Here is a 26,724-nt window from a genome sequence, read left to right as displayed (position 1 = left end):
AATGGATGGTATCACCCCATGTAAATAGTAAACAAGCGGCCTAAGAGCGCCGAAGTTTACACATGTGCACAGGGCGCGACTCGGCCACTGGTAGCTGAGGACAGCTTATTATGCACTGAGCTCGGTTTAAGTGGGCCGGAGTCAGTGGGATAAACAGAGGGTGCGGCCTAAGTTGTCGGCCCTAATTATCATGTGATTTGTTTGTAATTATTATAATAATTATGATATGCTGGTTAGTTGAATGGCAGACTGTTAGCTTGTCGACTATTATCGTTGAATGGATGAATGTTGTGTTCTGTGGAGTACCTGGTTATGTCTTGTGAAATAATTGAGTATTATTAGTGATTGTGTCTTAAATGTTATGTTTTCTTGCTGGGCCTTGGCACACGGGTGCTATGTGGTGCAGGTAAGGGCAAGGGTAAGGTAAGTTGACCATGGGTTGGAGAGCTCTGGGGGTGAGGAGTACATTGTCAGCTCCTCGGCCACAACGGTCGAGGATTTGTACAGGAACGAGAACCTAAAACGTGTATTTTGCCATTAGAGTGGCTTGGTTATTTATAAGTTTTGGAAATTTTGTAATTATGTTATTTAAACCTTAATTTGGGATCCCCTGTGCCAAACATGTATTTTAAATGAGAATTATTCATTTATAACCAAAATATTTTATACCTAACCTGTTTGTAACATTAGATTCACATTTTTAATCAAATGACTTGATTAGCAAGTCTCGCACTATTTCAAACACACAGTGTAACGGTCTTGGTTATCTAGGGCGTTACATGGATACCCATCCTATATGTGACATGTCTTGCACAAATGATGAATATTACAATATATATTAAGCTATGGTCTAGTCATTAGGTAAAATTGATCATGGGTCGTCTGGCATAATCAGACATGTGATGTTTGACCATGCGCGTTTATGTTACGTGTCTGAGAATTCAGGGATAACGGACATGTAATGTCTGACCACGCACGTTTATAAATAATGTATCCAGGTTTATAAAGACTCCTGGACATGGCAGGTTGTCAGAGTACCACGACCTGAACATAATGCCAGCTCATGCCCAGGATGCTGTGTTTTATATCCATCTCCAACCCGTGCCTTAATGCTTCGTATTCCTCAGCTCGTGTTATTACCTGGGGAGTCGCACTGCCTTTGCAAAGGAAATTTCAACTTGTGGGTCCTTTAGTACTGTTCTTAGCTAGCCAGCTGTACTCGAGCTGCATAAAAGACCCGGGATGGATATTAGGGCGTACAGCTTCCAACCCCATTCTTTCACTACTCTCTAAAGAGTTACTCACTGGTAACTTCATGAAGTGGAAGTCCCACATCAACATTGTGTTGATCGGCGATAACACTAAGTTTGTCGTGACCGAGAATTAACGTGACATTCCCGGTGAAAAGGCAACCAAGATTGTTTGGGAAGATTATGAGCGTTGGCATACTGCCAACAACAAAGTCAAAGCGTACATACTTGCGAGCATGTCTGACACACTGAGGAAAAATTTGGAGAATGTGGACACTGCTTTTGACATCATCGACCAACTTCAGGACATGTTCGGGCATAAATTTGATCAAGCCCAATTTGAAGCCACCAAGAAGAATGTAGTAGTAGTAGTAGCAGTAGTAGTGGTAGCAGCAGCAACAGTAGCAGTAGTAGTGGTAGCAGCAGCAACAGTAGTAGTAGTAGTAGTAGTAGTAGTAGTTCAAGCCCATATTTAGTTGGAGTTATGGATTTTATAAGTTTAACCTATAGTTTAGAAATATTAATTATAATATAAGGTTTGATTAATATAGCTGGCCCTAGAAATATTATTTATTATAACCTAAGGTTTAGATAGAACTAATAAGAACGTGACACTTGTCACAATCATGTTTATTGAGGATTTAAGCATTTTAGATGAATAAATTAATAAAAGATAGATCTAGAAGCTCTAGAACCTTCCAGCAGCTGTTAGGATTACGTTTTACTCAGTCAAAGTTGTTTTAACAAACTTCAAATATGCTGAAAGTGTGCAAAAATGTGTTTAAAATATTAGCGTATGCCGATATATCGCAGCTACGGAAGATACAGAAAACACGTTGACTTGCACGAACGAAACCACAGAAGCTCAGAGCATAGGTAGGGCGATATATCACCTAGGGTAGACGATATATCAGCTTTTGGAGCCATTTTTTGAAACTTTGTGGATTTAAATTAGAAACAACCCTCAACCACTTGGACTTGCTCTTGAACGTTTTGATCGAGTTCTGGGCACCTGTTGAACCAAAAATTCAAATTTATTCAATTATTATTCATTTATTTATTCATTTTAAAAGGGGTTAGTTTCACTCCTTGAACTCTATAAATAGGACCTAGTACTCAGTCATTTCATTCATTATTCAAGCATTCTTTAGAGGCTCCAAGCTGCTAAGTTTATTCTAGAGAGAAACACTAGGGTTTGGGATTTAAAAGATTTTCAATCTAAGCTTTATAAACACTTGGGAAGTAAGATAGAGTGACATTTTGGTATTGAGGTGTAGATCGAAGTTCTAGTCTATCAAGGTATTCTTATCCTCAGATTTAGTTCATCATAGTTCTTTTTATTTTCTTTCAGAACCTAACTCATTATTATGGATTTTGGTTAGGTGTTTAAGTTCTTGAAACTTAAGGTTCTTCGGCAAGTTTCTATCTTGATGGTTTAGATCTCTTTTTCATCTCCATTTCTTTAGAAACTCATGGTTCTTATTGTTGATTTTAGGAGTTTTCCAATCCCGTTCTTGTCTCCAATATCCCGATTTTTGGTAAGGAAAATAGGTTAGATTATATGTGCTATGATATGTTATGTGCTATGTATATATGTATGAATATGTTTTTAGTCTCTTGGGGCTTATAGTTGCTTAGATAGAAAACCCCAAGATTTTTATCATTATCGTGGTTTAGAGTTATGATTTACCTTACCTCGATTAGTAGACTGAGGACCTAGATGGGTTATCATATACTATTTTGTGATCTAACCTACCTCAATTAGTAGACTGAGGACCTAGATGGTTTTATCACATGCTACGAGTTAATGGCCATTAATATTGTAGTCCTATATGATATACGTTTTTACGTCATATGTTTTATGATATAGTCTTATGATTTATGATATATGTTTGTTAGTAGATTTTCCTTGCTGGGCATTAGGCTCAATCCTTTTATTTTAGATGGTGCAGGAAGATAAACTTGGAAGGCAGAACAAATTCGTGGCAGCTTGGCATGTGTATTAGGGATGGACTGATTGAATGGACTGCTGGAAGATCGAGGATGAAGTTATTTTAAGTCTTTAATTTATGTATTTATTTTCCGCATATAGTTTTGGCCAATTAATTAAAGATTATGTTTTCTTTATGTTTTTATGTATTAAACAATGGGATCCCGTACCGTATTTTTGTTTTTTAATAAAGTTTTAATATTTTATGTATGTATGTATGCATGTATTCCAAAATAGTAGCTATGTCTTAGTAGTTTTTAATGGTCCGAGGTCTTAGAATTAGTCTGGTCGTTACATTGAGGTTCATAGAGCCTCCATTGATAAGAAGACTTAAGTGGGGCTCATCCTGAATATCCTTGCTCTTTCTTTCCTTGTGTTCACCACTACCTATATCCTGAACAAGCTAGAGTATGACATGACGCAACTGTTGAATGAACTTCAAATCTTTGAAGGAATTAATGGTGGACCGAGCAAAGAAACTGAAAATAAAGCTAACCTAACTTCATCTTCCAAGAGAAAAAAGAGGAAAGAAATGAAGCAGAAGGCCAAAGCCAACAAAGCCAAAGGTAAGGCCGCAATAGCTAAAAAGCCTACTACAACAAAGCCAGGTGCTAAGAAGGTAAAAGGAGCATGTATCCATTGCAAGGAGATTGGGCATTAGAAGCAAAATTGCCCAGTCCTCAAGATGAATGGAACCCAAGGTAATAGTTTATTGGTATTGGATGCATGTGATTTAGAAGATGACCCTTTTGTGTGGATTATTGATTCTGGATCCACTAATTATGTGTGTACTTCTTTACAATTACTTAGTAACTGGAAGGTCGTAGAGGATGTCAAGCATAAATTAAGAGTTGGGAATGGAGGGTTTGTGGACGTCAAGGAAAACGGACAAGCTCGGTTAAATTTTGGGAATAAATATTTACTTTTAGATGATGTTTATTTTATTCCAAACTTTAGTAGGAATTTAATTTCTGTTTCTTTATTACATCAACAACATTTTACTATAACTTTCACAAGTTTTAATATATCAATTTCATTGAATGGATGTGAATTATGTGTTGGATGTATAGAGAATTGGCTTTATCTTTTGTGACCAAATGAACCCTACACGCTTAATAATGAGTTATTTAAGATAGCTAAACCTAGGATTGCTAAACGATAAAAGGTCGATAATGACAACAAGAGTTACCTTTGGCATCTTTTCCTTAGTCATATTAGCTATGATAGGATTCAAAGACTAATAAAGGTTGGGCATTTTAGGGAACTCACTATCGGTGAAATACCTTCTTGTGAATCTTGTCTCGAAGGCAAAATGACAAAGCGTCCATTCTCTGCAAAACGAGAAAGGGCCAAAGAACCCCTAGGGCTAGTTCATACTGACGTCTGTGGACCGATTAATGTTCAAGCAAGAGATGGTTATGAGTATTTTGTCACTTTCATTGATGATTACTTTATACTCATGTTTGTACCTAATGCATAGGAGTTTTGAGACTTTTGAGAAGGTCAAAGAGTTCATTGCTATGGCTCAAAACCAATTAGGCAAGACGTTAAAGATCTTGCATTTTGATCGGGGTGGAGAATATTTGGATAATCAGTTCCAGGATCATTCAATTAAACTTGGAGTATTGTCTCAACTTACTGCCCCAGGAACTCCGCAACAAAATGGTGTTGCCGAGCGTCATAATCGCACATTGATGGAAATGGTTTGATCTATGATAAGCTATTCAACTCTACCGATTTCTTTCTGGGGACATGCCATCCAGGTTGTATGTGATATTTTTAATGTTGTGCCATCTAAAGTTGTCTCCAAGGCACCATTATAATTATGGAATGGTTGCAAACCAAGTTTGCGTCATTACAGAATCTGGGGGTGTCCAGCTCACGTCCTGAGGAAAAAAGAAGGAAAGCTAGAACCACAAACTAGAGTTGGAATGATTGTTGGATATCCTAAAGGTACTCAAGGTGGTCTGTTTTAAAGTCCATTGGACAAGAAAGTTCTTGTTTCAACAAACACTATTTTTATGAAAAATGACTATATGTAGAATTTTAAACCTCGTAGCAAAATACTATTAGAGGAAATGCGATCAGATTTGACTATTCCTACTATTCCTTCCCCATTGACGCAAGTCGATGAAAATAGGGAAGATTTAGAAACCGCTAATTCAATTGAGATAGTCATAGAGCCTCGTCGAAGTGGGGTTTCTCAAAACCTGACACGTTATGGTATGGATAGTAAAACCAACATGCTGGTTGGGGATCAAATGACGATGATATATTGTCCTTTAAACAGGAAATGGATAGTTCTGACAGGGATCTTTGGCTTGAAGCCACGAACTAGGAAATGGAGTCTTTGTAGTCTAACTCAGTCTAGGATCTTGTAGAAGCACCATTGGACTTTAGGCCCATTGAGTTCAAGTGGATCTATAAGAAGATAAAAGGAGTTGATGGAAAGGTTGAGACATACAAGGTTTGACTCATGGCAAAGGGTTATACCCAAAGAGGAGTTGATTATGAGGAAACCTTTTCTTCAGTAGCGATGTTAAAATCCACTTGTATACTCTTATTCATAGCCACAACTCTTGATTATGAGATATGGCAAATCGATGCCAAGACAACATTTCTAAATGGCTATCTTGATGAGACCATTTATATGGATCAACTAGAATTATTTAAAGTAACTGGAAAAGAGAATAAAGTCAGCAAGATTTTTAGGTCAATCTATGGACTTAAGAAGGCTTTGCCTCATGGAACTTAAGGTTTGTTGAGATCATTAAAGCCTATGGCTTTGAAAAAAATGTCGATGAGCCTTGTGTTTATCAGCTAAAGGGAAATTCCATTACGGTTGTGACATAACCTAATCCAGGACCATCATCCTGTGTGTTTAAAATAATGCTTAACTCGCTAAGCGAAAAATTTGGACTCAAAAGTGTGATTAAAGTTAAATAAAAAGTTAAATCGCTAAAATTGATTCAAAGATATACACTTTTCACTAAAAGTTATAAAAGTCTACATGGGATCCCATAACGTTGAGAAAAAATGTATTTACAATTCTTTATTCTCAAAAGGTCGACCTAAACGACAAAATTAGGCTTTTCAATTCAAGTCCCTCAAATAACTCAATCCTACAGGTTGAGCAAGCCGAACATGTGCACATTGTTGTCGAACTCTCCAAATCATGGCTGGTCTACCTTCATTTTGCCCATACCTGCACCATAGAGAACCTGTGAGCCAAGGCTCATCAAGAAAACCCAACAAGGCATCATAATAATCATATTAAACATAACTAATAATTAACATCATTCACAGATCGTAAATGCATTTATTCCAATCATATAGACATTTAACACAGCCTATGCCGGATGAGTTTACACCACACTCCAATTATGGCCCTTCCATCATGATCTACATTCCACATGATTATAGCTGAATAGGGTCTATACCGAGTAATCATAGCAAACACAGATAAGTGACAAGAGTCCATAACCCTAACTCAATTTCCAAGTACGCGATCATAACCATTTACATGTTAATATTAGGGCCCATGCCCGCTCTATGTATATATTGCAGTTTTCTTACCTTGGGTCCAGTGATAGAATCGAGACGACCTCGAGTGCGATCCTCTTTTAAGACCAAATCGATTACCGTACATCGATTATAGACCAAATCTAACTACGTACTCATGAATCAAACTCTAACTTCCGGGGCCTTTAAACCCAGTTAACACACTAGGGGAAACATCCCTCGAACCCTTGAATGGGTTCTCAAATCAGATCCTAGAAATCTTGAACCAAACTAATTAAAATCAGAAAAAATGTCATTTCGGGGCATCTGGCGCGGCCACGCCTGCCCCTCAAGGCGGTCGCGCCCACATAAAAATTGGAGGTTCTGGGGCACTGGTGCAGTCGCGCCAAGCCTAAGGCGTGGTCGCGCTAGGTCTCCAGAAACACGTATCGCGCCAAGAAAACTTAGATTTTCCCCTGTGATTTATCCAATCCAAAATCGACCCAACATGAGATTTTCAGCCAGTTTTTGTGCAAAAACTCAATCCGAAACAGAAAAATAGCCTATATATACCCTCTAAATACCATTTAAACACCAAAACCAAGCCTTAGCTTACCAATTCAAAGATTAGGGAAAAAATCCCTAATTCTTCTAAATTCCAAAAATTCAAACTCAATTTCTCGTTTCCAATTCCAATTAAGGGTTTAGATCAGTTCGTAAACAATTTTCTATCATCACTATGCCCACCTTAACAACCTAGGGTCACCCAATCTCAAAATCAAGACGAAACCCCAAAGTTCCATCAAGAACAAAACAAAATACAATGAAGAACATGATGGGAAGTTATACCTTTGCTCTGAGATTTAATTCCTAGGAAGAGAGTGATACTAGCAGCTGCCAAGTCCTCTATGAAGCTTGAATATCTCTAGTTATCTTGGAAGAATTCAAGGAATTTGGTTTAGAAGCTTTTAGCGAGGGAATGTGTTTAGTGCTAAAGCTAGAAACAAGGAGAAAGAGTGAAAGAGAGTACTAGAGAAGGAGCTTCAACACTTGATCATTTTTTTCGCTAATTATATGGTCAAATGACAATTTTCCCCTCCCATTTACTTAATCCTTTAACCACATACGTGGGCATTTTAGTCATTTTTCCCAAAATCCTAACTATACCACTAATCTCAAATTATTTACCTAATGTCCTTCAAACATAAATATTCCATCAATTAATTTTATTTCACCCATATCCCCAAAATGTGAAAATTCCCATAATACCCCTAGGCTCGACCTGAGCCGGGTATTTTCCCTGTTGTGACATTTTCGCTATACCACTTGAAATGATCCACTATTGCCGAAAGTAACACATATCCAGATAATAATGTGGTCACAATGCACATAGCTTATAAAATTTATAAATATACCCTCAACGAGTCTAAATTATGAAAATGCCATCTTTTTTTTCATATTAAAATCGGGTTTTTAAACATATTTAATACACATAATCAAGTGTAATCAATTATATAATAATATAATTCCTCAATAATTCAAATCATGCCCTCCCGACATGCTATTTAAGGTACTAAACCTCATTAGGAGTTCTGGGCATTATAGTGGTGTTATTAATCCTTTATGTAGATGATATCTTGCTCATTGGAAACAATGTCAAGAAATTTTCAGACATAAAGAACTGGCTAGGAACAAAATTCTAAATGAAAGATTTGGGTGAAGCAAGTTCTGTTCTAGGTATCCAGATAATCAAGGATAGAAAGAACAAACTTTTAGCTCTTTCTCAAGCGGCCTACATAGATAAGGTACTTGAGCGTTTTCCTATAAAAAATTCCAAGATATGATGTTTGCTGTCCCGACATGGATTTCATCTTTCAAAGGAGCAGTCTCCACAAACTCCTGAAGAGGAAGAAGAGATGAAAAAAATTCCCTTTGCACCTATAGTTGGAAGTCTGATGTGTACTAGACCAGATATCTGCTATGTAGTGGGAGTTGTGAGTAGGTACCAGTCTAACCCTAGAAAGGAACATCGGGTAGCAGTCAAGCACATAATTAAGTATCTTCGATGGACTAGAGACTATATGCTAGTCTATTCGGGTGGATCTTTAAACCCGCTAGGCTACATCGATTCCAATTTTTAGACTAATGTTGATGACAGGAAGTCTACTTCTGGAATGTTGTTTACTCTTGGGAGTAGAGCTGTCATTTGGAGAAGTGTTAAGCAATCTGCCATTTCAAATTCCACCATGGAGGTTGAGTATATAGCTACGTCTGAGGTGGCTAAGGAAATAGTATGGCTGAGGAAATTTTATACAAATCTTGGTGTTATTCCAGAATTGGATAAACCCTTCATTTTGTATTGTGACAACAATGGGGAGATAACCAATTCAAAAGAACCTCAAAGTGATAAGAAAGGAAAGCTTGTAGAGAGAAAGTACCACATTATCAGGGAATATGTGGCGAGGGGAGATGCAAAGGTGATGAAGATAGCATCTGAAGACAATCTTGCAGATCCCTTTACAAAGACATTGGCATAAAGCACATTTGTGAAGCATTTAGAGGAATGAGTTTGAGAGAAATGTCTCATTTGTTTTAAAAGTGCAAGTGGGAGTTTGCTGGGTTTTATGCTCTTATAAAACCACAGTTCTGATGTAACACATTTTATTATCAATAAAGAAGTAAAAATTATTTTGTTTATAAATTGCATTGCTTGCTTGTTTTATTACATGATTATTTTCTTAATACAAACATATATAAAATCTCAAACATACAAATAAGTTACACTTATAGTGACTAGGTCACAGTGGATTATAAATGTAATTATATGTTTAAAAGAATTAGTCTTAAGATTAAAGCAGTGCACAAGATTTTCACTAGTTTGTTAATCTACGATATGATCTACTTATACACAAAGTGTGTTGTTTTGTCCATGACATTATCTAAGTAGATAAGATCAAATGTATTTTGTTACATTGGACTAGAACCGACACTAATTATTGATAGATAAATAAGTATCGTTATTATTGAATCTAATCAAAGTTACAACGTTGATCATAGGTCAAGTCAATCTAAATTTTGAGTGATAATATTTCTATTAATTATATTATGTGATTCTTTTGATTTGTTTGTTAAAAGTTTACCCTACAATATAGCCTATACTTACATCTTGGAGGTTCATTAGTATAATTGAATCAGAGTATGTATAACAGATATGGAATCTATAGCTTCTATATAAGAAGTGAAAAGATGACTTCCTTAATAGCTTAGTCCAAATGGTTAAATGATTGAGCGCTCATATTTGTGAATAAGTTCGCAGATTTATCATTTATAAGGGACATAGTGTGAGTTAAGGATAAAATACTAATGAGAGGTAAAACGTTAATGTACACCCAACTCATTATTAAGTCATCGATTGAGAATAGATTGGCGATTGTGATTATAACAATGGACATCGACTTTATACGAGTAATATTGTTCTATAAATTCAAGAGTTTAATTTTGAATCTATAATGGAGTCATGAGGAATTAATAAATTATGAGATAATTTATTTAATAAATAAACTCATGGGAATTTATTAAAGTATGTATTCATGGATCCATAGTCCTCTTGCTGTCTCTTATTAAATCAAGTTTAATAGTCTCAAACAATTGATTTAATTATCAATTATAAATATCAAATTGGTTGGGTCAATTTAATAATATTTACATTTATTAAGAATTTGTGAATAAAAGAGTATTTTGAGAAAATTTATTAATATTCACAAATTGGTGTTAATATAAATAAATAATATTAAATCAAGTTTCAAATTATAATTAGTTAATATGAATAAGGATTTAATTATAAGACAAATAAATAAATGTTTTGAATTTGACCTGGTTGTGATTTAAATTCAAGACAAAGAGATTGGAACCAACTAGTTATGTGGGAGCCCAAGCTCTTTTATTTTTAGTTTATTGTTTTTAATTAAAATAAAGCCAATTTAGTTGCCTATATAAGGAGTGCAATGTCTAGGGTTTTCAGTAAGTGTATTATTTAATTTTTGGGTAAGTGAAAAACCTAGACACTCATTTCTCCTTCTTGGCCGCCTACTCTCTTCCCTCTTCCTCTGAAATTATGTCTCATGTGTTGAGAATTCGCCCACAGTTAAACTTGTTTTAGAGATAGGCTTGGAAGACTTTGCTATCATTCTAAGCTTTTTAGATTCTCAACTATTCCTAACATTTAGATAGGACAAGAGAATAAAGAATCTAAAGGAAGGATATATTGTTCTGCTACAAATTTTGTAAATATTTTATGCTTATTTATGTATTTACATGTTTATTCATATATGTGAGCATGTTTTTGTGTTTTTCATTTTATATTATGTATATGAAAATAGAAAACATGCATCTAGACAAAAAGATTTGAGATCCTACACACATATGGTTATATTAGAACGAACTTGCAAGTGTCATGCTCACACAAGTAGCAAAGAATACAATAAAATGCCTAAAATATATTAATAACCATACATATATGTTATCATTGCTAAAAAAATACATATACGCTAACAACCCAGCAAACCCTAGCACTATCCTCATGCTAACAAACACTATCTCATAATCTTCTAACACAACTTAGAAGTTCACATACTAACAAACCAAAAAATATTGTATGTTTTAACGCACACCCTGTGCACATATGCCCACTCTTCTTACCTTAGTTGATGATAACTCTTTTTTCCTTTCTTGAATTCCTTATTGAGGACAAGACCCTAGACACTAAATAATACAACGATGTAATTAAAATACATTCAAGTAGGAATATTAAGGGCCTGTTTGACATTGTTTTCTGTTTTTTGTTTTCAAAATTGTGTTTTCAGAAATGAGAACAAAAAATCGTTTTTGTAGTTTTCAAAAAACAACAGGTGTTTGGTTAATGTTTCTAAAAATAATTTTTTCTAAAAATTGCATCTGATGTCTCTCCTTATTTTTTCTTGATGTTATATTCAATTAATATAACAATAGAAATAAGATCTAGCCCTAATCACATTGTGCCTATGCGTGGGCCACAGTCTGAACGGGAGGCAATGTGGGAGTTGGAGGAAGACATGTTAGATCGGTATCCAGAATTGTTTGATAAGTAAATTTTGGGGACGAAATTCTTTTAAGTAGGGGAGAATTGTAGAGTCCTAGAATTTTACTTAACTAGTTAGATAGTAGTAGTAGTAGCAATATCTAGTATTAGTTTGTAGTATGTTAGATTTCGTGGATTTTGGTTCAAACCGGGACTTAGTTGGAAACTCCTAGCAATAATTATGGATTTTATAAGTTTAACCTATAGTTTAAGAATATTAATTATCACATAAGGTTTGATTAATATTGCTGGTTATTAATATGATAATTATTATAACCTAAGGTTTAGATAGAGCCAATAAGAATATGACACTTGCCATGAGCATAGTTATTCCTAAGGTTTAGATAGAGCCAATAGGAAATATATTTACAAAGAGAAAAATCTTTTAAAAGATTGTAATAAATAATGAGATAAAGTAATGTGAAAGAAAAAGTGATGAAAAATAAGGAGAGAAATTTTGAGGAAGAGAAATTGATGCAAAAAAAAAAGGAGGAAAAGTGATGAGAGAGAAAATGAGGATATAAGAAGTGATGAGAGAGAAAATAAGGAGATCAAAAGTGATGAGACAAAAAATGAGGAGGGATAAATTAATGAGAGAGAAAATTACTTGAGATAATAATAATTAAAAATGTTATGTGAGAAAAAAAATTGACAATTTTTTTTTTTAGAACAACTAAAAACAATTTTTTGTTGTTCTCAAAATTTTCTGTTTTTTGTAACTTTGTTTTATAAATTGTTTTCTGAAAACAATGCCAAACACTTCTACTTGGTTTCAGAAAACAATTTTTAAGTTTAAAAAACAAAAAATAGGTTTTTAGTTAAGGAGCCAAACACCCTCTAAGGTTTCAAACACACAGGAACCCTAATTTAAAACCATAGGCCGAAAACACTACACAGTGCCCATCTTACTTTGCATGACATACTAAACCTAAGCATATATCATAATAATTCACGTCATGTTCATGCACGCACTCATATAAACACTTTTTATGTATAACTTTACTTAAATACTCATTCTAAGTATATAATTAATTAATTATAACCAAATAAATCAAGCATGTGAACATAACTAATTCAAACACCCTTAAGTTTATTTTATTCCCATAAACTCAAATTAAAACATAATTTTAATATAATTATACATTTTCTAATAATTATTATATTAACTAAGCATAAATCAACATAATAACTCAACACTCATTATAATTACCAAACTAACCCTAACATGCTTCCTAACAATTTCAAAACATATTAAACTTCATGATAAACCACTTTTATTATACACACAATTTATCATTTTAATTCAAGCATAAAACTCACTTTTAAATGTATAAAATTAATTGTATGTATAATATCTCTGTGTTTCTCTCTCTCGGTGACCTTCACCGGAGCTATGGAAAAGGGAACTAGGAATGTGGGGAGACCTAAGGCTAAGGGAAAAATCATAAAATCTGGACCGTCATCTTCTGATATGGTTATCAAAACTCGATCGATGGATGCAATCTTGGGGGTTCAAGAGTTGGAAGTCATAGAGGATACAGAAGTGGGCACTGAACAATTGGGTAGGGTTTTTTCATCTTAGGAGCCAGAGGAGTTAGCAACTCAAAACTCTAAATATCGACAAGATCTTGCGGACTGGTTGAGTGCTTCTACTTGCGCTTTGCAGGATGTGGAGTCAGGTAAGAGCCCTTCTTCTCAGGTTTTACGTCCTCTCCATTCTGATCAGTCGCATCCTAATTCGTGTGGAGATACAACAACTATAATGGAGATACCTCTGAATCAGGAGAAGAAATTTGGAATCAAAATTGAACCCGGAGATATAGCTGTAGAGATTAACTACTGGCAACCCTTAATTGTGTGCTATGTAGTTGGATCGAATCCTCCAGTCAATGTTCTGGATGGTTTTGTGAGGCGTTTATGGAAAGAAAATGTGGATAAGGTAGGAGTACTTTCTCATGGTATTTTCATTATCAGATTTCACTCGATAGCATTTCGTGATAGGATCCTTGGTGGTGGTTATTTGTTCTTTGGGAAAAAGCCGATGGTTATGAAACTATGGAACTCAGTTGATGATTTTTCTAAAGAGGATATTACATCAATGCCTACTTGGATACAATTGGGAGGTTTGGATATCAAGTATTGGGGTGAACGCTCCCTCTTTAAGATAGTGGGGCAGATATGGAGGCCAATCCAAGTTGATAATATTACCAAAATGAGGGACAAGCTAAGCTATCCTAGAATCCTTATTGAGGTTAGTTTGGAGCAGGATTTTCCAACTAGCATTGGGTTCATGAATGAGTTTGAGCAGGAGATTGAGCTTCAAGTAGAGTATGAATGGATTCCTATTGTATGTCATCACTGTTTTGTGTTGAGTCATGAAACTCAACTATGTAGGAAGAAACAACAAGTTAAGCAAGAATGGGTACCAAAGAAGAGTAGGAAAGAGCAGGTACCGGTGCATACCACTGTTGATGAGGATGATTTTCAGGAAGTGCTTAAGGGTATTAAATGGAAGGAGCCTAAGCCAACTCCAATTCTGGTGACGAATCAGTTTCATACATTGGCTGAGGAGATTATAATAGAGGAGGTACAGAGGCTAAATACTGGAGGGAGGGGGGGGGGGGGGAGATCCCTCTATCTGTAATGGATAAAATACTCTGTTGGAATGTTCGAGGGATTAACAGTCAGCATAAGCACCGTGAAATCAAACAGTTAATCAATTCAAAGAGAGTGGGGCTGGTTAGTCTCCTTGAAACAAAGGTGAAGAATAAAAATATGGGGGTACTTTATTCAAGCTTATTTTCTGGTTGGTGTTTTACTAATAACAATCCTTGGATTGATAAAGGCAGAATAATTGTAGCATGGAATCCGAGTATGTATTCTATTGATATTAGAGTATGTACTGATCAGTTAATTCATTGTTTGGCTCAAGTTCCCAATCGGGCAAGTAGCTTTTTCATCACTTTTGTATATGGTTTTAATGAGGAAATGGCACGGGGAGGACTGTGGCAAGACCTTCAGAGGTTGGCTTCGAAAATTGATGAGCCGTGGATGGTGGTGGGAGATTATAATGAGATTCTATACCAACATGAAAGAATAGGCAAAAGAGTCAGGAAAATAGCATCTACAATAGGTCGGGATTGCATGGCTTCCTGTCAGTTGGAAGATTTAAAATTTTCAGGTTGCTTTTTTACTTTGAATAATAAACAGTAGAATGATGATCGGGTTTACTCAAAGATTGATCGAGTTATGGTTAACTCAAAGTGGACTGATTTATTTTAGGAGTCTGAAGCAATTTTTCTTCCAGAAGGCATCTTTGATCACAACCCTATTCTTATATCATTTTATCTTGAGATGAACTTGGGGAAGAAACCATTTCAATATTTTCGGATGTGGAAGGAAGCTACTTCTTATGAGGATCATGTTAGTACGTCTTGGAAGGCACCTGTGTTTAGTACTGATATGTTTAAAGTGGTTACAAAATTGAAGCGGCTGAAACAGGTCCTTTTAGCCATTAATAGAGAAGGTTTTCAGGATTTACAACAGGCAGAAATGCAAGCAAAGATACAGTTGTTGGTGACTCAGGAAGCATTGCATAAAGATCCTCTTAATTCTACTTTGATTAAGCAAGAACAGCTGGATAGTGATTGAATTTCTCATCTCCATAAAGCATATATTGCATTTTTGGCTCAAAAAGCTAAAGTATCATGGGTGCTTAATGGAGATGAAAACACTCACATTTTCCATGCTTCCTTGAAAGTTAGAAGATTATAGAACAAAATTTTGTCCATTAAATCTGAGAATGGTAGTTGGGTAGATACGCCAGAAGGAGTAAGGGATGCTTTCCTAGGATATTATCAAAGATTATTGGGGTCTAATCTACAACACAGGAGGAAGGTTTTACAGTCAATAGTGAAGTTGGGTCCTGTCATTACTGATGTGCATAATTGGATTCTTTCAACTGAGTTCTCAGTATAGGAAGTTAAAGCAGCCATCTTTTCCATTTCAGGGATGAAAGCTCCTGGTCCAGATGGTTTCAGTAGCTTCTTCTATTAGGACAACTGGCATTTGGTTGGCTCGGAGTTTAGTGATGTTGTGTTATCTTTTCTCTCCTCGGGTAAGCTTCTTATGGAGATTAATGCTACATCTATAACTCTCATCCCTAAGATAGTATGCCCTGATAATGTAAGTGACTTTAGGCCTATTGCTTGTTGTAATGTTATCTATAAAGCAACTTCTAAGTTGATTTGCTCAAGGCTTAGAGAGGTCTTACCTGATCTGAATGCGGATAATCAAGGGGGTTTTGTCCATGGGAGATATATAACACATAATATCATGATTTGTCAATATTTAGCGAGGCATTATTGTAGGAAAAGCTGTAAGCCGAGTTGTATGATGAAGTCAGATTTAAGGAAAGCTTATGACACCATTGAGTGGGATTTCATTGAAGAGATGCTAAATGCTTTCAAGTTTCCACAGAAATTTATCAAACTCATTATGATCTGTGTTAGAACACTGAGGTTCTCACTGATGATCAAAGGATCATTACATGGGTTTTTTGCGTCTAAACGAGGGTTGTGACAAGGTGATCCAATGTCCTCATTACTCTTTGTACTAGGTATGGAATATTTGTCTCGTATTATGCTCAAAGTGGGATCTATGCCTGGTTATAAATTTCATGACAGATGTTCAATACTAAAACTCAATCATCTATGTTTTGCGGATGACATTTTATTATTCTGTCATGGAGATTATATCTCTATATTGTGGATGCTTAAAGGTCTTAAACTATCCTCTGGGAGCTCAGGTCTTTTGCCTAATGAGTCCAAATCTGAGATTTACTGTGGTGGTATGAGGCTCGAAGGGTGCTGGATGTCTCAGGTTTCACTAGGATTAAACTTCATTTCCGATACCTTGGTATTCCGATATGTTCAAAGAAAATTTCATTTGCTGAATGTGGGATTATATTAGAGAAAATGATGCATAAAATCAAACAGTGGAGTACTAGGAACCTATCATATATGGGAAAAGCTACTCTAATTAATTCAATGCTATTGTCCTTCCATGCCTATTGGACTCAAATCATGATACTACCAAAGAAGCTGTTGAGAGATATTGAAGCCATATGTAGGGATTTTCTTTGGAAAGGATTGGATGTATATTCGGGGCTTGGTTTAGTTGCTTGGAATAAGATATGTCTCCCTAAAGCAGCTGGAGGTTTGGGCTTCAGGAATGTCATTGACTGGAACATAGCGGCTATGGGAAAGTATGTTTGGGCCATTGCAGCTAAGAAGGACAGCTTGTGGGTTAGATGGGTTCACAGTGTTTATCTGACTAAAGGGGACTGGTGGAATTATAGGTATCCACCAGATTGTAGCTGGTATTGGAAGAAATTAGTTGCTTTTAAAGATCGTTTTACAACCAAAATGGATATGGCCTCATTTATAGCAATGAAATACACAATTAAAGCCGGTCATGACATTCTCCTTCCCCCCCCACTCAAAGTTCATTGGAGCAAGATAGTTTGGGAAAGACTTAGCATCCCTAAACATAGATTCATTTGCTGGCTAGTTATGTTAGAAAGACTCCGCACCAGAGAGCATATTTTCAAATACAATGATCTTATGGATCAATCTTGTTTATTATGTGGAGAGTGTAATGAAGACATTCAACACTTATTTTTTCAGTGTGCATATAGAAAGTGTTGTTTGCAGGCAGTGAAGAATTGGCTGGGTTGGCGAGCACAAGTGGAACAACATACACGGTTGTTTCAGTGGATTACCAAAACGAAGCACTTGAGCAAAACCAGAAGAAGTTTTCTCATAGCTACTGTTGTCGCATTGATGCACCATATTTGGAGAGTGAGAAATGATGTTTTCTGGTCTCAAAAGTTATGGCATGTAAATCATACAGTTGAGGCTATTAAAAGGGATATTAAACATAGAATGTACATGGTCATGCCACATAAGGCAAGTAGTACAAATAGGTATTGGTTCTCAAAATTGTAAGGCATACCTCAAGTTTGTATAGTATATGGTTAAGGGATTTAGGAGTACTTACAAAGGAAGGATGGAATTGTACATGTTGATTTTGAGCAATACAATGATTCTTATTCACAAAAAAAAAATGCATAAAATTACCAAATAATTATACAATAATTAAGTAATACCCTGCCATGTTTCTAAATCAATTCCAAACATTTTAATACTATTTTTAAGTCATAAAAACAACATCAAAATCGTAAGCAACACCCAATTACAAATTAATTATTTAAACTTTATTTATATACAACTAACATCCAAGCATTCATTCTCAGTTACTAAAATTACTTTAAATCAGTAAATAATTCACCAAAAATTTATAGCTTTTTTTCCAGCAGCAGTCCTAATTCTTTACACTTTGTAACACTTAGGTCCCAAAAGTTGATTTTGTATCAGTTAGGTCCCCAACCTTCTCATATCGTATCATTTAGGTCCTTAAATGTTGTTTTTATTTGTTTTTTCTTTTAAAATACATAAAAAAATTACAAAATAAATGGTGAATCATTCTTAAAATATTTGGACACTTAACTTATGAAAATAACAAACATGACATTGAAAATAATATGTTTTCATGGTATTTTTAAAAATATTTAATATTTTTATAAATTAAATTAATGTTTCATTAAAAATATATTCTTACCAACGTTGTTGTTGTTTTAACTAATACTAATAATTATATTATCTCTATTATCTTAATAATATTAATTTTTATTACATCTATGCTTGCTTATTCTATACATTTTTAAATAATGCAACTTATAAGTGAATTTCATTATTTATGCTTAATAGTCTCTACTATTACCAAAAAATACCACCATCATTCACTCTTTCATTTTGATGCTAAACATTCCCCTTCTATCCAAAATACCCCTCCCATTATATCAAGAACACCAAAACCCTATCTTCCTCTCTCTCTCTCTCTTCTCTCTCTCATAAAACCATCACCAAAACCCACGGGTTGTGCCTAATTTCTTGATAGCCATCTCTATTGTCTCTATAAAGATCACAATATCAAATGCAACATCCATTTTGAGAGATTTTGGAGGAGAAAAACCATGGGTAAGAGGATTTCTCATTTTTTTTGTGTTGGGTATTGTTTGTTTACTTTTTTGTTAGCTATTTCGAACAGATCTGAACCCATATTGGTGTGTTTTTTTGGGTTTGTTAGAGAGATTTCACGATATGCATTTTTTCTGGGTTTTCTGCATAGGAGCTCGATAACTGCTCTATAGGTGGTCAATACTATGTAGATGACAGTTAAGTTGTGAGCTCGACGCTGCTCGATAGTGGCTCGATGATAGCTTGATAGTTATAGAATTTATTTCTTGATGGTGCTTGATAGGAACTCGATATGGGTTTGATTGGACCCTAGAATATTTGGTTTAGTGGTTTCTCGATATGTGCTCGATAGGGGATCGATAATATGCAGATGGTGTAGATTCTGTTAAGTTCTCAATGCTGCTCGATTGTGGCTCGATGGTGCTCGATTAGTGCTCGATAGGGGCTCAATGACATGTTTGGTTAGGTTTATGTTCGGTTTAAAAACTTGTTGCTCAATGCAGGATTGATAGAAGCTCGATAGAGCTCGATGAAGGTTCGATTACAGCTTGATAGAAGCTCGATAGAGCTTAATAGATTTCTTTTTAAAACCAGAAAAAAATTACTATTTTTTAACAATTATTTTTGTTTTTTTTTTCATCACAGGTTCCATTGTTTACGTTTTTGTATCTTACAATGATGTTTGGGAAATAAAAGGGAGGAAGTGGATTTTTAAGGATGCTTAATGCATAGTGATACTGATGGAGAATGACATAACACACGTACAACTTCTTGACATATTGCATAAGGAACTTCCTGTTGATAAAAAGATGTATGGGTTGAAATTGGAGGTTCCTTACACATGCGACGACCAACCGTTTACACACATTCATGTTGAAAGTGATCTTGTTATCCGTCCATTCTTAGGAGTAACAGCGAAAGAAAGGATTGCCTTGTGTGTCACTCCTGTTAAGAAGATTGTCATTTCAGATCCATATTCCACTCCCAATTCCAGTGTTAATAAAGTTTTGAGTGAGGTGGGCACTTTTGTTCCAGAAAGAGATCTTGTGGGTGCACTTGTGGGTACTGTTGGTGTTGATCCTGTGGGTATTGTTAGACCTGAGGGAGATCCTGTGGGAGGTCCTATTGGTGACCTGAGGGACAACCAGTATGAATACGACCCCTATGTGAATGACGATCTAGTAGCTGAATTTAATGAGGGGTCAGGATAAGATTCAGAGGTATATTATAGTGCAGAAGTGCCGATTGACAAGTTTGATGATTTGCAAGTCGAACAAGTACAAGAACAGCCAGTATGTCCTATTGCACGGGCGAACCTACCAAGTCAAGGACTCTGGACACCTGGACCAGCTCTAGTCATCCTGGTGGAACATAAGAGACTGTTCCAATATTTTCAACAGAAGATCACAGAAGATGGAGTGCTCCCATGTTTACGAAAGAAGATATTATGGCCTCTACTCGATCACATACCTCTTACTCTGGTGTACTGTTAGGAGAAATAAACCTTGGTAAGACTTTTGAGAGCAAGATTGATTTGAAAAACAAAGCGGCTATCTTCACAATGAAGAATAATTTTGAGTTTGTGGTGAAGAAGTCTGGTACTGATGTGTGGTATATCACCTGCAAGGTTCCTGAATGTGGTTGGAGATTAAGAGAGAAAAAACTAGTGCGGTCTTCCATGTTTGAGATCACTATTTACAATAGTGTACATATGTGCTCACTAGAAGTGCAACAGAAAGACCACCGTCAAGCAACACCTTGGGTCATTGAGCATCTTATCAAGAAAAAATATGTTACTGATGGCACTAGCTACATGGCAAACAACATAAAGGAGGATATGAAGAAATCTTTTGGGATCGATATGAGTTATATGAAGGCATGGAGATGCAAAGAGAAGGCACTCTGTTATGTCAGGGGGACACCTAAAGAATCCTACTCCAAGTTACCTTCTTACTTGCACATGCTGCAACAAAAGAATCCTGGTACAGTAACCGATTTTGTCATAGAGGATGATTGCTTTCTTTACTGTTTCTCTCACTTGGAGTGTTTAGAAGGGGATTTACATCATGTCATCCCATGATATGTGTGGATGGCACTTTCTTAAAGATGAGGTATGGTGGCCACATGCTGTGTGCTGTTACATTTAATGCGAATAGCCACATTTATTCAATTGCGTTCGCGTTGGTGGACAGTGAGAATCACAATTCTTGGAAGTAATCAAGACGAAGTTGAATGAAGCCGTTGGAGTTGTTGATAATCTGGCTTTTGTATCAAACAGGTATGCTAGCATTATTCATGATCTTGAGGTCATCTTCCCTGATGCCTACCATGGTGCATGATACCATCATATAAGTATGAATGTAATCGCCAAGTTCAAGACTAATCACTGTCACACGGAGATGTGGAATGCGTCATATGCATTTCAAAAGTCAAAATTTCACAGGTTCTGTAACAATATAAAGTAAGTGGATCCTGCCATAGATTAATATCTCGTGGGTATTGGCTTTGATAAGTGGACTCGTGCTTACTTTCCCAGGAATCGATACTGTAACGACCCAAAATTACTAATAAGGCTTAAGAGCCTTGATTAGTGTGCCGGGAGGGCATAATTGGAAGTTATGTGAACTAATGAAGTGTTCTATGCATGATTATGTGAAATGCATGTTTATGAGTATTGGATAAGCATGCGGGCCCTGTTTGGTTGTTAGGGCATAATTGTAATTTTGGCCCGTTAAGGCATAAATGTGATTTTGTGATAAACTGTTAAGACCACATTATTATGTGGATATATGTGTTTGTAGCTGTCGGCACGAGGCGATCCTAGGGAGCAAGTAGCGGGAAAGTCACAGCGGGACCCGGTACTTGATTTGGGGCAAGTCAAGGGGTATTTTGGGTATTAGATGATTATTTGGGCTATTGGGTTAAGGAAATAAATAATTGGAGATATATTTGAGGTTAGGAAGTCTAGGCCGGAATGTTGGGGAATTTTACCATTTTTCCCTCGGGGACGTTTTCGGTACCCCGAGCCTTGGGATTGACTTAAGTACCTAAGGATAGACTAAGTAAACTTTAGAAAGCAGTGGAACAAAAGGCTAAACCAACTCTTCTCTCCCTCTCTTCTTCTCTCTCAAGGAACTCAGTGAAAATCAAAGGATTTGTGGCTGGGAATTCAGTGGATTGGGGTGGAGTCTTGAAAGATTAGTTCTGTGTTTAGCTAAGGAATTAAATCAAGAACTGAGGTAAGATATAAGCTTTGTGCAAAGTGATAAATTCTGTGTTTTGGCTGGGTTTTGAGGTGTTTATGGATTTTTATATTGAAGGGTTGGATTGAAGCTGAAACTTGGAAGTTAGCTTAGGAATCCTTTAGAGAATTGATTCAACAGAGAAGGTAAACTCCAATTCTCGTTTTAGTGTTTGAATTCTGAGCATTTATGACTGGTTTTCTTGTGTTCTTGGGCTGTTGAGTTTCAGAAATTAAAATGGGATTTTAATGAGTTTTTAGACTAGATTTCTGCTGGGTTTTGCTGCTGGAAACATGTTAGAATGTTGGGATAGTTGAGTTATGTTATTGGGATGGTCTAGGGTGGATTTGGGTGAGGTTTGAATATTAAAAATGGTAGTTTTTCTGGGTTCGCGGGGCTGGGCCGCGACTCTGTTCCAGAGTGTCGCGACCCTTTGGAGCAAGGAAGAGCTAGGAGGGCTCTGAGATGAGGGAGCGCCGAGGCGCCACAGGGGGTTACAGATACAATATAATGACAAGCAACTACGCCGAAAGATTCAAGAACAAAACCAGAGATGGAAGAACCTTCCCATTCACTACTTTTGTGTCATTTCACACTTCAGTCATGGTTTTCTGGGTTCCGTGATGAGGTAGAGAAGTGCACATCCAAATTATCACCACTAATGGAGAAAGAGATTTGGCAGGTATTGCAACTGATGCAAGGTACTTGAAATTCCACACTCTTTGATAGTTCAAATTTCATGTGGTAGGCCTAGATGGTGATGGTGAGGGGAATTTGATGACCAAATCATGTTCATGTGGCATGTTTCAGATTATAGGGATACCTTGTGTTCATGTAGTGGCTGTAGCCATCGACCCCGGTGTTAACATATACTCACTGTGTTCCCCATTCTTCACTATTGAGATGTGGAGGGAGTCATATAAAGAAACAATCTACCCAACTGGCAATGAGGATGAGTGGACAGTTCCCGAGGACATAAAGAATATGGAAGTTGGGGTACCCGTTGAGAAACAACCAGTTGGTCGCCCAAAAAAGAAAAAGGTAGGAAGAACGAAGAAAAAACGTTATCCATCGACAGGCAAAGTGTTGTGTAAAGAGAGAAGTGTAGTATGTGTGGTGGTCTTGGCCACAACAGGGCTTCATGTAAAGCTAGACAATAAACTATTTGTATCAATTTGGATGCGTTTTTATTATAAACTTTGCTTGGATTTCCTTGTTTTTTCATTTTTTTTTGCCAAATTCTGTGTAGCTCAATATGTTTTGATTATAAATCGATATAGGTTCGATAGTAGCTCAGTATTTGCTCGATGAAAGACTTGTTAAAACGAATTTTAAATTTGAATGTTTTCTTAGCTCGATGGTTGTTCGATAATAGCCTATTAAATTAAATTTAAAGTCAAATATGTATGTTGCTCGATAAAAGCTCGATATATCTCGATAACACCTTTACAATCGTGATATTTCTATAGTTATCACAAACAGAACATGTAAAGAACCTGTATATATACAATCATCATAAAAAATGAAGAGCCTATCATAATCGCTCTTGTAATATATGTCCAATAAAAAAACAGAATATACAAGCATCTGATGGTGTGGAAGCCAGTCAAGGTCACACATTCTGATACCACAAGTCTGTCATCCACTTGTTCTTGAACAACTCTATATTTTCATCACAAATGGTTTCCAATGGAAGACTAGAAATGAGATGCTAAATATGCTTGTAGCTTACACACCAAAATCTCCACTGTAAAAAAACATATAAACATTAAATGTACAATAATATAAATTTCTTTAGAAACTAATATAGTATAAATATGATGTTATTTACCTTCTCTTGCACTGAGTGAGATCATGTCATTGTAGGCAGCACCATATGAATTGATGTGGCTTCTTTCCTGATGCAGGAATCTTCAACATCAAGCTATCCTTGAATAGTTTACCCTGCAACAATAGAGAAGGAAACAACATGCAGAGTGCCCCTCAAGATGCTACCGTCCCCTAACACGAAAAGGGGAAGCAGATCCTGATTGAGCGTATGGATCTTGACTCATCAGATAGCGATGAGGATACCCCACTTGGGGCCACTAGCTGCTCGGGGGGAAGCGGAAGAGGGTGATTTGACACCAACCATTTGCACTTTTTTATATTTTGCTGTTTATTTCTACATATTTTGGCCCTTCTCGGCATGTTTTCTAACCTCTTGCTTTTGTTTTACATATATGCATTCATTTTCTTTATGAAGTTTGCTCAGAGACAAGCTGGCAGTTCTGATGGTGAAATTCCTTCAGCCAAGTGCCAAAAAACTGAACCCCATGTCAGGACCACCGAGCAGGTAGAAAAGACCTCCGAAAAGACCCCCACCCCAAGAAGGTGCACACTCCTCTGGAAAAGGCGAGGGGATAGACTCTTTCAGGCAAAACTGGTCAGGGCAAGGGCAAGGCAGCCCTTACCGAGGATACCATCCCTGTTGCTTCTGCGAAAGAGCCTCCTGCCTCGAGCAAGGTTCAAGAGGGTGACGTTGAGGATCCTGCGGAGGAGCCCAACGAACCTTTGAAGAAGGCCTTGTCAATCTATCAGGCGCATGTGAAGAAGGTGTCTGCTTCTCAGGGAAAACTCATAGCTGACCTGGGCACAAGATCTCTAGAGAACATCACTAGCAATGATCTGTAGGATGCTACCAAGGTAAGTACTCTATCTACTCTATGATTTGTTAATTTATCCTCTCTGTTAGTTTTTCTATCTTCCTTCCTTTAATAATGCAGGCCTTCTTGGCACTCAGCTATGCTCACCATCGGGTCAAGATGGTGAACAAGCAGGTGGGCAGTTTGTTGAAGGAATCTGAAAAGAATGCCTCCCTAAAAGCCCAGATTGACCAACTGACATAAGATGCTGAAGGCACTTTCCAACAGATCCAGAAGTTGAAAAAGACTGCCGAGAAGCTTTTTACAGAGAATGAGGATCTCAAAACTACCGCTGAGCAAAGGGAGTTAGACGTTAACTAACTGGAAACAAGGGTGGAGAAACTTAAGCAAATAGCCATAAACAATACTGAAGAGAGGAGGGCTATCCAGAAAGAAAAAGAAGACTAGGAGGAGGCCTATAACACCCTACTACCCTAGAGCCGTTACCATGTGGTCTTAAAATGTGCATTTGACTCACTAATTGAGGTGTTAGACCCAAAACAATGATTAAATTAGATTAAAGATTTATTTAGTGAAACTTCAATATAAATTTTTTGGACATTCATTAAGATCATAAAAGAGTTACATTGGGATCCCAAAATATTGTTTAAAACATATTTACAGCTCAAAAGTCATTATACAGTCGACCTAGGTGACAAAATCAAGCATTCACATAGCGTTTCTCAAAACTACCCTAGCCGTGGCAGCTAGGTAGGCAAAACATGTATGCACCGCTCCATGCCCTCCAACTCATGCTTGGTCGCCCTTTCCCTTGCCCTTACCTGAACCATAGAGCACCCGTGAGCCAAGGCCTAGCAAGAAAACTTCACCAACATAGCATATATCAATAAGTGCATCACTAAACAATCACATCAGACAATTCACAAGCATTCATTACAATTCACAACAGTGGCCTAAGCCGGTCAAGGTGTGTTACTAGGCACCAAGTTCACGGTCCTAACCGAGCAGGTGAGTACAGTACCCTTAGATGGCCATGCCACGACGGTCTGCATTCAACATACTTGTTGCCGATTTCAGCCTTTGCCGATCCCGACCTTTGCCGCTCAGTCCCAAACACATATATGACACAACAATTACAAACATTTACACATAACACTAAGCACAGATAATCGGGCCATGCCCTGCTCTACGCGCACAAACCGTTTTCTTACCTTGAGTCCCAAGCTGACAGTATAAGGCGATCCCAAGCACGATCCCTAATCCCGAGCCTTAGCGGAAAAAAACTAGTTGTGGATGCCAAAAATCCACCAAGGAAAAAATATCTGATCCCTGGTTGAAATACGTGGCTAATGGTCACTTAGTCATGCTATCGAGCTCAGGCCTATAGGTCTCACGAGCCAAGTTCTAGCCAACACTCCCAAGTGCCCCGCAGGTCTTTGCCTTGCGTAAGATTCAAAGGCTCACAACACCCTTGTGTGTCTCGCGCCCCTTGGCCTTGCGAGGCCCCCACCTCGCACCCATGTGTCGGGCGTCCATGTGCCTCGTGAGACCCTTGCGTGGTTGGAGATCCGAGTGCCAAGCTCTTAGGAGTCATGCTCCCATGCAGCTCACGAGGCCTCCGCCTCGCTGAAGATTGGAACCCCCCGCGCCAGGTCCCACGGACACCATCTTGGCTGCACAGCAACACCTTGCGCCAGGTCCTGCGGACCGACCACCTCGGCCGAGCAGAAGTGCCTCGCGCTAGGTCCCATGGACCCACCACCTCGGCCGCGCAGCAGCGCCTTGCGCCAGGTCCCGTGAACCCACCACCTCGACCGTGCAGCAGAGTCTCGCACCAGGTCCCATTGACCCACCACCTCGAACGTGCAGCAGCACCTCGT

Source organism: Humulus lupulus, chromosome 3 (genome assembly GCF_963169125.1).
Source record: "Humulus lupulus chromosome 3, drHumLupu1.1, whole genome shotgun sequence".
Lineage (NCBI taxonomy): Eukaryota > Viridiplantae > Streptophyta > Magnoliopsida > Rosales > Cannabaceae > Humulus > Humulus lupulus.
This window is presented reverse-complemented; position numbering follows the sequence as displayed.